Source organism: Spinacia oleracea, chromosome 6 (genome assembly GCF_020520425.1).
Source record: "Spinacia oleracea cultivar Varoflay chromosome 6, BTI_SOV_V1, whole genome shotgun sequence".
NCBI classification, from domain to species: domain Eukaryota; kingdom Viridiplantae; phylum Streptophyta; class Magnoliopsida; order Caryophyllales; family Amaranthaceae; genus Spinacia; species Spinacia oleracea.
This window is the reverse complement of record NC_079492.1, coordinates 4266962-4281635: the sequence shown is the minus strand read 5'-3', so window position 1 is coordinate 4281635 and position 14674 is coordinate 4266962. Positions and strand designations below refer to the sequence as shown.

Genomic DNA, 14674 nt, shown 5'->3' with positions numbered 1-14674 from the left:
ATGCATTGCGTAGGGTTGTTGCGTTACGATTAGATCGTTTTAAAAATTTTAATTTGAAATTTTCAGTTTTCGTAATTTTAATTAATTTTAAAATTAGTAATTTAAATTGTTTTCTTGGATTTTAATTTTGAATATTATAATTATAATAAATTTTATTTATTCTAATTATTTTACTAAAATTAAAATCATGAATTAATTTAAATACGACTGAAATTAAATTAAACTTTTTGGATTCAATTATAAATTTATATGAGCTTTAAATTTTAATTAAATTTGTATGTTTCCGGTTAGACTAGAAATACATTTTTATGTTTAAAATTAGTAAAGCATATGAATTTATTGGTTTAAATGGGAGCCCTTTTTAGTCATAAACTCTTGATTAGGTCTACAAATCCTTAAGGTTAAAACAACTTGATTAGAATTAATAAGGACTGAATAATTTGTAGATTATTGGTGCCCTTGATTAATTGCTGCAAATGTTTATGTGATGCATAATGTGTTTTACTAACCAGCTATGTGGGCCATTCATGATAATGAATGGGTGAATGGTATATATTGTATATGTACTGTTTTGCAGGTTATGAAGTGACTAGTATGGCCCAAATAAGATAGAAAATATGGTCTGCGTACCATTAATTTGAATGTAATTGGTCTAAAGTACCAAAGTTGTTTTTCAATTCAAATATGGTCTGCGTACCATCAAATAGTTGTAATTAGTTTTAATCCTATTTGAAGAAAATGGTGCCTCCCACGGATATTTTCAAGACGGACTTTGAAGTTAAAGCTTCAAGATGAAGTCGGGCCATACTAGATCACATTTATCTTATGCATGTTTTAAGTTATTTATTGCTTTTAAATATGTCTTAAAATGCATGAGATCAAAAGCTTGATTATGTTGCATGATTAAGGATTTTAGTTCACTTAAAATCTAACCAACATAGTAAGAGCCTTAAGTTCCAAACTTAAAAATTGAGTTAAAAGGTGCCATGCCAAAATATACACTTGCTTGGATATCCTTTACATCAATCTAGTAATAGTTTTCGCTCAGCGAGGTGTTACTTATTGGTCCTAAAGGGGCAAGGTACACAAATAATTGTGAGTACATGTTAGTTTTGGTGAAACTCAACGATATAAGTAAGGAGTCCTTTTATGTCGTGGCAAAATCGATAGGTTTACCTAATAAGTTCTTAGACGTACCTATCAACCAAGAATAGTTTCTAGACTATTAGCAAAAGGCTTTTGCTTACCTAAGATGTTTTAGGACTAAGTCGACAAACTGTGCTTAGTTCTTCAATGATTTTAGGATCTTGGAATCATTTTATTCACACCTGCCGGAACACATAACTTGAATAAAATGCTTAATGAACATTGAATTATGCATGTATGCTAGAATTTAAGTTTATTAAGAGAAACTGTGAATGGTTATTTATTTGTTTATTCTTTTCAATTGTAGTTTTAAATATGGCAAACAACAATTCATGCCCGAAGCCGCAGGCGACGGGGTCACTCAGGCAGCCCTCAATCGTTGGATTGATGCCAACAAGGATGTGAAATGTCTAATGCTCGCCACCATGAGTGCAGATCTGCAGAAAACGTTCATCAACTCAGATGCTTTCAAAATCATGAGTGAGTTGAAGAACATGTTCCAAGATCTGGCTCGAGTCGAAAGATTTGAGACTCATAGGCAAATTCTTGAGACCAAGCTTCAGAAAGGCGAGCCCGTAAGTCCACATGTTCTCAAAATGATTGGACTCATTGAGAATATGAGTCAGGAAATGGCTATAGACACCATCCTCCATTCTCTTCATAGCGGGTATGATCAGTTCAAACTGAACTACAGTATGAATAGTTTGGACAAAACGCTCACTGAGCTGGTATGCTGAAGACCGCTGAAAAGACGCTCAAAATTGATAAGCAGGATGTGCTTATGGTGCGTGGGGGCAAGTTCAAGAAATCTGGAAAGAAGAGGAATGCTAAGAAAGGTGGCAACAAGGCCAGCCCAACTAAGCAAACTGGCGCCAAATCTGTAAAGAGGAAGGTCAGTCAACCCACTTCTGAATCCGAATGCTTCTACTGCAAGAAGAAGGGGCATTGGAAGAGAGATTGCTTGAAGCTAAAGGAAGATCAGAAGAACGGAACAGTCGTTCCATCTTCAGGTATTTTCGTTACAGACTGTATACTTGCTAATTCAACTTCTTGGGTATTAGATACAGGTTGTGGCTCACACTTATGTTCCAATCCACAGGGACTAAGAAGAAGTAGAAAGTTAAGCAAGGGTGAAGTCGACCTACGAGTGGGAAATGGAGCACGGATTGCTGCATTAGCTGTAGGAACTTATTATTTGTCGTTGCCCTCCGGGCTAGTTTTGGAACTGGAAGAGTGTTTCCATGTTCCAAGTCTTACTAAAAACATCATTTTTGTTTCTTGCTTAGATGCTAAGGGATTTTCCTTTTTAATAAAAGACAATAGTTGTTCGTTTTATTTTAAAGAGATGTTTTATGGATCTGCTAGATTAGTCAATGGACTTTATTTATTAGATCACGACAAACAAGTATATAACATAAATACCAAAAAGGCCAAAAAGGATGATTCAGATCTCACCTATCTGTGGCATTGTCGATTAGGCCATATAAACTTGAAACGCTTAGAAAGACTTCAAAAGGAAGGAATTCTAGAACCATTTGACTTAGAGGATTATGGTAAATGCGAATCATGTTTACTTGGCAAAATGACAAAGCAACCTTTCTCTAAAGTTGGAGAAAGAGCAAAAGAACTATTGGGTTTAATCCATACAGATGTATGTGGACCAATGAGTACAAATGCTAGAGGTGGTTTCAGCTACTTTATCACTTTCACTGATGACTTCAGTAGATATGGTTATGTCTACCTAATGAAGCATAAGTCTAAATCCTTTGACAAATTCAAGGAATTTCAGAGTGAAGTAGAGAATCAATTAGGCAAGAAGATTAAGGCACTGCGGTCTGACAGAGGCGGTGAATATTTGAGCTATGAATTTGATGACCATCTGAAAGAATGTGGAATTCTATCAGAATTGACTCCTCCTGGAACACCACAATGGAACGGTGTGTCGGAACGGAGGAACAGAACCTTGCTAGACATGGTCAGGTCAATGATGGGTCAGGCCAAACTTCCATTAGAATTTTGGGGACATGCACTAAATACAGCCGCACTCACTATAAATAGAGCTCCGTCTAAAGCTGTCGAAAAGACTCCATATAAATTATGGTTTGGAAAGCCTCCAAATATGTCTTTTCTTAAGATTTGGGGATGTGAAGTATACGTCAAACGATTAATTTCAGACAAACTTCATCCAAAATCTGACAAATGTATCCTTGTGGGCTATCCAAAGGAAACAAAGGGGTATTACTTCTACAATACATCTGAGAACAAGGTGTTTGTTGCTCGAGATGGTGTCTTTTTGGAGAAAGATCACATTTCCAAAATGACAAGTGGGATAAAAGTAGACCTCGAAGAAATTCGAGTCGAACAACAAACTCTAGAGAATGCTCAAGATGACATTCAGGATGAAACTCAGAGATCTTTAGAAGAATCTGGTGAGAATCATGGTCAATCTAGAAATGTTACCCCGCGTAGATCGCAAAGATATAGATCTCAACCGGAAAGGTACTTAGGTATTTTGACGAACGAGAGCTATGACGTTCTATTACTTGAAAGTGATGAACCTGCGACTTACAAACAAGCTATGACGAGCCCTAGCTCCAAGCAATGGCAAGAAGCCATGCAATCTGAATTAGACTCCATGTCTGAAAACCAAGTATGGGATTTGGTCGATTTGCCAGATGGCTACCAAGCCATTGGAAGCAAATGGGTTTTCAAACTAAAAAAGGACAAGGATGGGAAACTTAAAGTTTTCAAAGCTAGATTGGTTGCAAAAGGTTACAGGCAAGTCCACGGTGTGGATTACGATGAAACCTTTTCACCAGTTGCAATGCTAAAGTCTCGGATAATGTTAGCAATCGCTGCATATTACGATTACGAAATATGGCAGATGGATGTCAAAACTACTTTCTTAAACGGCGTTTTAACAGAAACTGTGTTTATGACACAGCCTGAAGGTTTTGAGGATCCAAAGAATGCTAAAAAGGTATGCAAGCTAAAGAAGTCAATCTACGGATTGAAGCAGGCATCCAGGAGCTGGAATATACGTTTTGATGAAGCAGTCAGTGACTTTGGTTTCATCAAGAACGCAGACGAATCTTGTGTATACAAGAAGGTCAGTGGGAGCAAAATTGCTTTCCTAGTATTATATGTCGACGACATATTACTTATCGGAAATGACATTCCTATGTTGAACTCTGTCAAGATTTGGCTTGGGAAATGTTTTTCAATGAAAGATCTAGGAGAAGCACAGTACATATTGGGCATCAAGATTTACAGAGATAGATCTAAAAAGATGATTGGACTTAGTCAAAGCACTTATATCAATAAGGTGCTTGATAAGTTCAAGATGGCAGACTCCAAGCGAGGCTACCTACCCATGTCTCATGGAATAACTCTAAGCAAGACTCAGTGCCCAAAAACACTTGATGAGCGTAGACGAATGAATGGGATTCCATATGCATCATTGATTGGTTCAATAATGTATGCTATGATATGTACACGCCCGGATGTTGCGTACGCACTCAGTGCTACGAGCAGATACCAGTCAGACCCAAGAGAGGCGCATTGGACTGCTGCCAAGAATATTCTGAAGTACCTGAAAAGGCACAAAGATGACTTCCTGGTCTATGGTGGAGATGATGAATTAATTGTTAAAGGCTATACGGACGCAAGTTTCCAAACCGACAAAGATGATTTCAGATCACAGTCTGGGTTTGTCTTCTGCCTCATTTTGTAACACCCCCGATTTACTAACTAGAAAGAAATAAGAATATAACAGACTTTATAATAAATTTGCGGAAACTTACACCTAAATCGGAGGTATCACCGCCACACTTGATCACATTGTCAAGTGCTAAGGCTTACAATACTCAAACTATTACAACTCGATTACTAGGTGGTCTATTTAAACTAGAAGTATTAAACGGTCATACAAGACAAAACGATAATATTGAGCTCTTTCAACTTGTAATTGCATCTTTCACGATCCATCTGCTCCAGTCAATCTTGACTGCTCACCATAGTGGACAAATTCCAAAAGGATCGTCGCAGGGCCACCATAAGAAAAAGACATGGCCGCAAACACACATAACAAATAAACACACACGTCAGCAAAAGCTGAGTAATCAACGCTTATTGAATAAGCAGACATATAATAATAAGAATAATAATAAATAATAATAATAATAATAATAATAATAATTTAACAAACACATAAGTACAAATTGATAAACAATTCTTATAAAACTAGTACATATAACCATAAGTAACAAGGGTTTATTTTTAATTTCTTATAAGTTCACCATTTGAGTATTGTGGATCGAGTCCACCACCCAATAGTATATATTGAACTATTGGATGTAACCACCAGAGAGATGTGGATCGCGTCCACCACCCATTAGTATATATTAAACTATTGGATGTAACCACCAGAAAAATGTGAATCTAGTCCACCACCCAATAGTATTGGACTATTGGATGTAACCACCAAACAGGTCTTAGTCTTTAAGTGTGCACACCCCCCATTGAGTGTTTTTAACTCAATAGAGTAGATTAAGCCTAGGGTCGTGCTTATAGCTCCGACCAAATAATAAAGCACAATGTGCTTTCCAACCGGTTCATATATTATCTTAAGAGAAATTGTACTACAAGATGATCAATTATCATCCCAAAATGATTAATCTAAACTTCCATAAAAATAATGTTATATAGCGTTAAGCTCGGAGATTAATAGAATTAGACGTATGGTACAATATAAAACACTTGTAGCATTACAGTCTCAATCTTATACGGCTACTATGCTAATTCACTTTATCAAGTATTAGAAGTTAACATATAAACAATGCAGCTGTAACCCATATAAGCATATATCAAAGGCAAAATAATCTAAGTCATGTACAAAGATCTCATTGATAAATCAATTAAGCAAACTTCACATATAATATATGTAACAACTTCTAACATTACGAGAGTACACATAATAATTAATATATATATAAATAACTCAGTAATTAATATATATAAATAACTAAATAGACTAGGTGCATGTGATTACAACTAATAATATACACGAACAATTAGAAGGGACTAAGTGTGATTACTAACTATTAATTAATAAAGCCAAGAAACTCTATAACGATCTAAAACTCTAGAATATATAGATTGACCCAATCCAAATTTCCAATATCAATCCACAAATAAACTAGACCCTTAGATATCTACACATATACAAAATAATAGTGATTAATATAATAAGAAATCTAACTCAACAATATTATCCATGAGTTGAGCATTTATCTAATACACGTTATCACATTATTCACTTATAATTAGACATAAGATTTATACTATATATAACAAACAACTCCAAAGTCCTATACATGATTATATATAATAATCAATACTTAATTACGAATAATTTAAAGAGACTAAGTGTGCGTGATTACAACGAATAATATACACGAACAATTAGAAGGACTAAGCGTGATTACCTTCCGAGATGATAATTCCATGTATTAAATACAATACGCTACTTATTGAGAACAAGACGAATGGGCGTTGAAGCGCTCATTGCTCAGTACGACCGAAGAACAACGTTTAGGCTTGATAAGGATTGTTAAATACATGATAATGGGTATAATGGAATTGGTGGTTTTGTGTTTTTGCATGCTATGGCACCATAATGGTTTTGATGATTAGGCGAAGAGGAATGGATTTGATGCTGATGGTTCAACTCACGCACAAGTGGGAACGAAGCTATGAAAACGGCAGAACAAAGTTAAGAATAAGAAAATATAATTAGGGCTGCCGCAATTAAATAGGGTTTAAGTAGTACTTATAGTTGTTCACAATAAGAATCCTACTAGATTTAAAATTGTTATTTTAATTTTCCGAAAATATTAAAGAGACTAATTAAATACGGAAAATAATTTAATAGTATTTATAACTTCATTTTCTATATAAATATATTTTACGAAATCATAAAATATTGGGGTATCACAATCTATCCCCCTTAAAAGAAGTTTCGTCCCGAAACTTAAAGTTAGAAAAATATAGGTATTAAAATCTACCCTCCTTAAAAGAAGGTTTGTTCGGAAACTTTTAGTTATAAAAATATAGGGTATTAAAATCTACCCTCTTTAAAAGAAGTTTCGTCCTGAAACTTAAAGTTTGGAAAATTTAATACTTTGAAACTCTTTCTAAAATAAAATCAATAAAATTTTGCAACATTTTGAACCATAAAATATTAAGGATATTATATTCTATCCCCCTTAAAAAAAAGGAGTTCGTCCCCGAACTCTAATTACACTAGTCACATAATCATGTAAGGAGAATCACATACTAACAAGTAAAAAGAGATAGTCTCTTCAATTAAACGGCTTGTCCTATAACTTTTAACTTCACTCTTAATTAGTCATTTTTATCATAGACAACTCAAACGCTGAGATGTGAAGATCTCTGCGTCAATCCCAAAGAGCGATTTGGCTCTGATACCATTTTGTAACACCCCCGATTTACTAACTAGAAAGAAATAAGAATATAACAGACTTTATAATAAATTTGCGGAAACTTACACCTAAATCGGAGGTATCACCGCCACACTTGATCACATTGTCAAGTGCTAAGGCTTACAATACTCAAACTATTACAACTCGATTACTAGGTGGTCTATTTAAACTAGAAGTATTAAACGGTCATACAAGACAAAACGATAATATTGAGCTCTTTCAACTTGTAATTGCATCTTTCACGATCCATCTGCTCCAGTCAATCTTGACTGCTCACCATAGTGGACAAATTCCAAAAGGATCGTCGCAGGGCCACCATAAGAAAAAGACATGGCCGCTAACACACATAACAAATAAACACACACGTCAGCAAAAGCTGAGTAATCAACGCTTATTGAATAAGCAGACATATAATAATAATAATAATAATAAATAATAATAATAATAATAATAATAATAATTTAACAAACACATAAGTACAAATTGATAAACAATTCTTATAAAACTAGTACATATAACCATAAGTAACAAGGGTTTATTTTTAATTTCTTATAAGTTCACCATTTGAGTATTGTGGATCGAGTCCACCACCCAATAGTATATATTGAACTATTGGATGTAACCACCAGAGAGATGTGGATCGCGTCCACCACCCATTAGTATATATTAAACTATTGGATGTAACCACCAGAAAAATGTGAATCTAGTCCACCACCCAATAGTATTGGACTATTGGATGTAACCACCAAACAGGTCTTAGTCTTTAAGTGTGCACACCCCCCATTGAGTGTTTTTAACTCAATAGAGTAGATTAAGCCTAGGGTCGTGCTTATAGCTCCGACCAAATAATAAAGCACAATGTGCTTTCCAACCGGTTCATATATTATCTTAAGAGAAATTGTACTACAAGATGATCAATTATCATCCCAAAATGATTAATCTAAACTTCCATAAAAATAATGTTATATAGCGTTAAGCTCGGAGATTAATAGAATTAGACGTATGGTACAATATAAAACACTTGTAGCATTACAGTCTCAATCTTATACGGCTACTATGCTAATTCACTTTATCAAGTATTAGAAGTTAACATATAAACAATGCAGCTGTAACCCATATAAGCATATATCAAAGGCAAAATAATCTAAGTCATGTACAAAGATCTCATTGATAAATCAATTAAGCAAACTTCACATATAATATATGTAACAACTTCTAACATTACGAGAGTACACATAATAATTAATATATATATAAATAACTCAGTAATTAATATATATAAATAACTAAATAGACTAGGTGCATGTGATTACAACTAATAATATACACGAACAATTAGAAGGGACTAAGTGTGATTACTAACTATTAATTAATAAAGCCAAGAAACTCTATAACGATCTAAAACTCTAGAATATATAGATTGACCCAATCCAAATTTCCAATATCAATCCACAAATAAACTAGACCCTTAGATATCTACACATATACAAAATAATAGTGATTAATATAATAAGAAATCTAACTCAACAATATTATCCATGAGTTGAGCATTTATCTAATACACGTTATCACATTATTCACTTATAATTAGACATAAGATTTATACTATATATAACAAACAACTCCAAAGTCCTATACATGATTATATATAATAATCAATACTTAATTACGAATAATTTAAAGAGACTAAGTGTGCGTGATTACAACGAATAATATACACGAACAATTAGAAGGACTAAGCGTGATTACCTTCCGAGATGATAATTCCATGTATTAAATACAATACGCTACTTATTGAGAACAAGACGAATGGGCGTTGAAGCGCTCATTGCTCAGTACGACCGAAGAACAACGTTTAGGCTTGATAAGGATTGTTAAATACATGATAATGGGTATAATGGAATTGGTGGTTTTGTGTTTTTGCATGCTATGGCACCATAATGGTTTTGATGATTAGGCGAAGAGGAATGGATTTGATGCTGATGGTTCAACTCACGCACAAGTGGGAACGAAGCTATGAAAACGGCAGAACAAAGTTAAGAATAAGAAAATATAATTAGGGCTGCCGCAATTAAATAGGGTTTAAGTAGTACTTATAGTTGTTCACAATAAGAATCCTACTAGATTTAAAATTGTTATTTTAATTTTCCGAAAATATTAAAGAGACTAATTAAATACGGAAAATAATTTAATAGTATTTATAACTTCATTTTCTATATAAATATATTTTACGAAATCATAAAATATTGGGGTATCACAAAATAGGCCGCCAAAGCTCACACCTCAAGGTACGTCCAATTTATCGCCTTAAGACTACTCTTCTAGAGAACTTCTCTCTAGAATCCGAGCATCGTTTTTACTTAGGCATCGGAGGGGCTTTCCTCGGAAACACCCCCGAGGCTAGTGACTTTGCTCTTGTGCAGGTGAATTCGGACTCAACTCATTCAATCAAGCAAGATCTTCAACACACACGAAAGGGCCTTCATTAGAAGCCCATTGTTTCCATCTTTACAACACCGGGACAATTATCTTGCATTGTTGTTTCAAGAGTGTTGCGTAATATATGTTTTAATTTGTCACGCATATAATGTAGGATTTTGTTTTAATTTATACATTAGTAAAGATTCTAAGTAAGATTATTACATGGTACGAGTTTTGACGTGCGACTTTAACGTAACAATCTCCAATTTGTGTTAATCCGGAGTTGAATAAAGATGAGAAATCGCTCTTTTAAGTTGAACACTGATGCAGCTACAACGGACTCTGCGGTGGAGTTGGGAATGGTGGTAATTAAGAGACTACGTGGGAGACGTGGTAATGATCGCAGCAAAGAGGATGGATGTATCGATGAAGGCCGTTAAGGCTGAAGCAGAAGCAGTGAGGTTCGCAGTAGCTTATGCCTATGATGCAGGGTACAGGTCTGTGATAGTTGAATCTGATTGTCTCCCCCTGGTGAAGCTTCTGAATACACAAGTGAAGGAGAGATCAAGCACTCAAGTTGTGGTAGAGGATATCCTGGCTAAGACCAGGAATTTTAATTTGGTTTCCTTTGTTTATGCTCGTAGAGAATGCAACTCAGTGGCCCACTCTATTGCAAAACTGTCACTTTCCTTTAATGAGGTGAAGGTTTGGTTGGAAGAGTGTCCACCTGAGGTATTAGCTTCTGTAATCAGGGACAAATTGGCTATTGAATAAGAAGCAAAATTGCATTTTCCCGTCAAAAAAAAAAAAGAAAAGAAATCGCTAGATGTTATTCGGATAATTTATTATTATACCCCGTAGCTAGGATGTAAAAAGAAATTTGTAAACTGTAATGGTTATAATCTTTTAATTCCAATCATCGTAATTGTACATATTACTATCGTGATTATTCTTCGATCTCTTGATTTTAATTTAGTTGTTTTTATTAATTTATCTTGCATTGATGTTCAAAGAATATTGCGTAAAATGTTTAATTTTTTTTACAACAAACAACAAATTGAATAAAAGTGAATCGCAAATGATAAGGTACACCCGGTTGCGTGGTAGAGCTACACGTAACCGGGTTGAAACTACGTCGTTTAGCCCAAATTTTGCAGTATTATTATTATTCCGGTTACGATAAATTTGGAATCATGGACCCTGAAAGTGACGATTTTGCTTTCTCTGAACCTTATGTTTATGGTTTGAAATCTATTACTATATACTAAAAGAGACACCAGGAATGACACGTGTCAAATCCTGGTGTGATTTTTCCCGCCAAAAACCACTTTTCCAAAAAAATGTATCTGTTTTATTTTATTTTTATTCTCTACCTTTTTTAATAAATTATTTATGTATGGAAACAAATTAGTTTATAAATTATGGCAATAATAGATATACGTAATAATAATTATTCTAAATTGGTAATATTTTAGTCAAATCGCTATATCAATAATGGAAAATATATCACTCCATATTTTGGTCGAATTACCATATCAGCATTTTAAATATGCACGTTAGATGAATAAATTTAAAAGAGAATGTTAAAAATGTTATAACCATGCAGTAGTTTGGGAGATATTCAGTTAAATATTTTGTGAAAAAAATGATCAAATCCGTGCATGCACGGGATCTAATCTAATTTAAAAAAAAATCAGTTACTTTAAATATTATAAAAAGTCAAAGATTCTATTTTATTATTTCCATCAATATCTTAAAAAATTTACATTGTTTTATCCCTACTCCATTTTTGCCTTTTTGCCCTAGTTAGTTTTTAATCTCAACCATTACGGTTGCCTTCACTGATACAAATACATACAACATGATGTGTTTTAGCGCTAAACTGTGTTATGTGCTTTTATTTAACATCATGTGCTTTTATTCTTGAAATGTATTTAGGTTCCTCTTGAGGTGCTTTTAGTCATATTTTGTGCTTTTGTTTGGTATAATGTGTTTTTTCATAATTACAAGGTGCGTAGAGCTTCGTATAACATTCACTAAATCCCTTACACAATGGCTGCAAACTTACTATTCCAAGAAATGTATTTGATCATTTATAATACTAGTAAACCAAGAAAGAACCTGGCTACAAAATGACTATTTCATCGCAATGGACGTGATCTTGAAGTGCTAGTTTAATGAAAAAGGATAAGATAAATTGTTGCCTACAAAATGAGATAACAAATAACCCAAAATCAAAGTTCGAAATTAAGCAAAGTAAATTAAAAAAAAAAAAATACACTAGAAGTTAACACTAAGACTTTCTCTTCTTCTCATGATCAGCTCCTTGTTTTGCATTGTCCTTTTCCTTTTTATTTTCTTTTTGATGACCTCGTCCAACTTTGAATTATTATTGCTAAGTATTATCTCCGCACAATAATATAATCTCAATTTCCTCATGGTATCCATCTGCAAGTAGAAGTTAAAGATTAGCACTAGAATAACATTTTCAGATTATTAAAAGCACATACATATTTTAATAAATAAAAAAAGTACATTGCAATATATATAAAAAATAAATTGTATGACAAAAGGCACATTATAGGTCAAAAAATACATTGTAGGTCAAAAAATACATTGACTCACCCAAAAATACATTTACCTAAACAAAACTACATTATTTGCCCAATGAAAAAATCACTTCTAGCCAAAGGAAACCCCATTAAACCTCTAAGAAATACTCCAGTATGTATCATCTCCTCATATCATGGTTAAAAAATATTCACAACTAACACATTATAAGTCGAAAAATACAATCCAAAACATAAATATATTATAATGAAACAAATATCATATTGACATATTATGACTATCAAAAGCACATAACCACCTAAAAGCACATGTTCAACATGGAAAAGCACAACAACAGACTATTCGAAGGGAAAAAAAAACGACATCAACTATACTACACATCTATTAAAAAAAATATTTTGATGGCGAACGAATCACTTGATCCAACGTTTGTTCTTGAGGAATAGATTAACCCCTTTTGCACTCTTCTTCTTTACAATCCTTTTCCCTTTATCTTCTGCAAAACCCAAATATATAAAACTAGGAATAAGAGGTAAAAAAAATCTAACTAAAATCAAACAAACAATGAAAGCACATAAATTTTCAAGTAACTAGAAGAACATTATTACGAATTACAAAAAAAATCTTGTTAAATATATAGTCTGAATTACCATAATAAAAATCAAAGAACAAGCATTCTAATTACCAAATTCTATAAACAACTAAAAATGAAACTTTATACTAATTACACAAAATTATCAAAAGAATGAAATTGCCTGGCAAAGGAACATAAATGTACACTTACTTGAATATATGAAGAATACTCCGTATCAAATTTGGTGTTCACGGATTTCTGCAATTGTGGCTGCTCCTTTTCTTTTAATAGCTTTAGGGTGGTTTATTGTCCCTTTAATTTCTTTTATGTTATGACGATTTCAACGAGGAACTTTTTTTTCCTTTTTTGATTTCCTTTTTGTTTGCCTTTTTTTTGCCAGGTTTTTGAATTTTAAATTTATTCCTTTTTGAAATAACTGTCAGACTCTTTTGAAGCTTCAAAACGATGTAGTTTTAACCCGGTTGCATGTAGAGCTACACGCAACCGGTTGTACCTTCTACTAATTGGGGATGCAAAAACAAAGGGAGTGATTACTTCATTTATAATTGTACAATTATTATTTTCCTAGATTAAGCCTCAATAAAAAAAATGAGTAAGGGTGAAACATTGACGGTGGTTGAGTAATTATAGAACAATATACATGCACCTGGGTGCAACTTGCACCCCTCACATGGGTATAAAAAATCAACTAACGATGAAGAAAATGATTGGACTTTGTTCTAATTTTTGAATGTGGGGTTTCATCTCGGAAAGGTTGTTAATAGGCCACTAATCATATGTCATAGCAGCCTGCACGTGCGTATAATGCGTCCCATTATCTTATCAGAAATGAAGTAATGTATAGACGAAGTTCTAGAACAGAAATTAGTTAAAACGACGAACATCGTGCTAAATTTACAGGTGAGTTATAAAATCCCACCATGAGTAGTTTGATCGTGTTACTAGTTTTACAGCGCAAATATTTTCACGTATTTCTCGATCTCCTATACAAAATTATCGCTACAATGACAAATATAAAAAAATTGAATCAAACATCTGAGTAACTCTGGCTTCTGGTTACTCGAGGATATTCGATATAACCATCGTGTAAAACTTTCTTTCGGCTGAACCTAGCTAGTAATATTCCTTCGAATTTTCTGTGTCTGTTTTCTTCCATGTACAAACAACAATGTCTTTCGTTTGGAGTTAATAAATCCAACTCAATATATAACCAGAATCATTGAGATTAAAATGGCAGTAATTCATAAGGTCTTTGATAGGCAGAACTGAAACATATAAACCAAAGAATTAGATACAAAGTATTAATAACGCCATAGTAAAATATTAAATTTGTACAAAACATCATTAGTTAATTTGACAAGTATGGTGCATGGTGTACTATGGACGTACAAAACACATATAGATCTTGTTACTTTTAACATTTTTTTCACTTTATTCG

General features: G+C 33.4%; 1 long non-coding RNA gene across 1 annotated transcript; it reads right to left on the bottom strand.

The window, feature by feature from the left end:
• Window positions 1–12140: 12140 nt before the first annotated feature.
• On the bottom strand, window positions 12141–13644 carry LOC110794154 (uncharacterized). The gene is made up of 3 exons (XR_002534948.2): window positions 13426–13644; window positions 13059–13137; window positions 12141–12518 (listed from the first exon to the last, which is right to left on the bottom strand). It is a non-coding gene; the product is annotated as an uncharacterized lncRNA (long non-coding RNA).
• Window positions 13645–14674: the final 1030 nt, after the last annotated feature.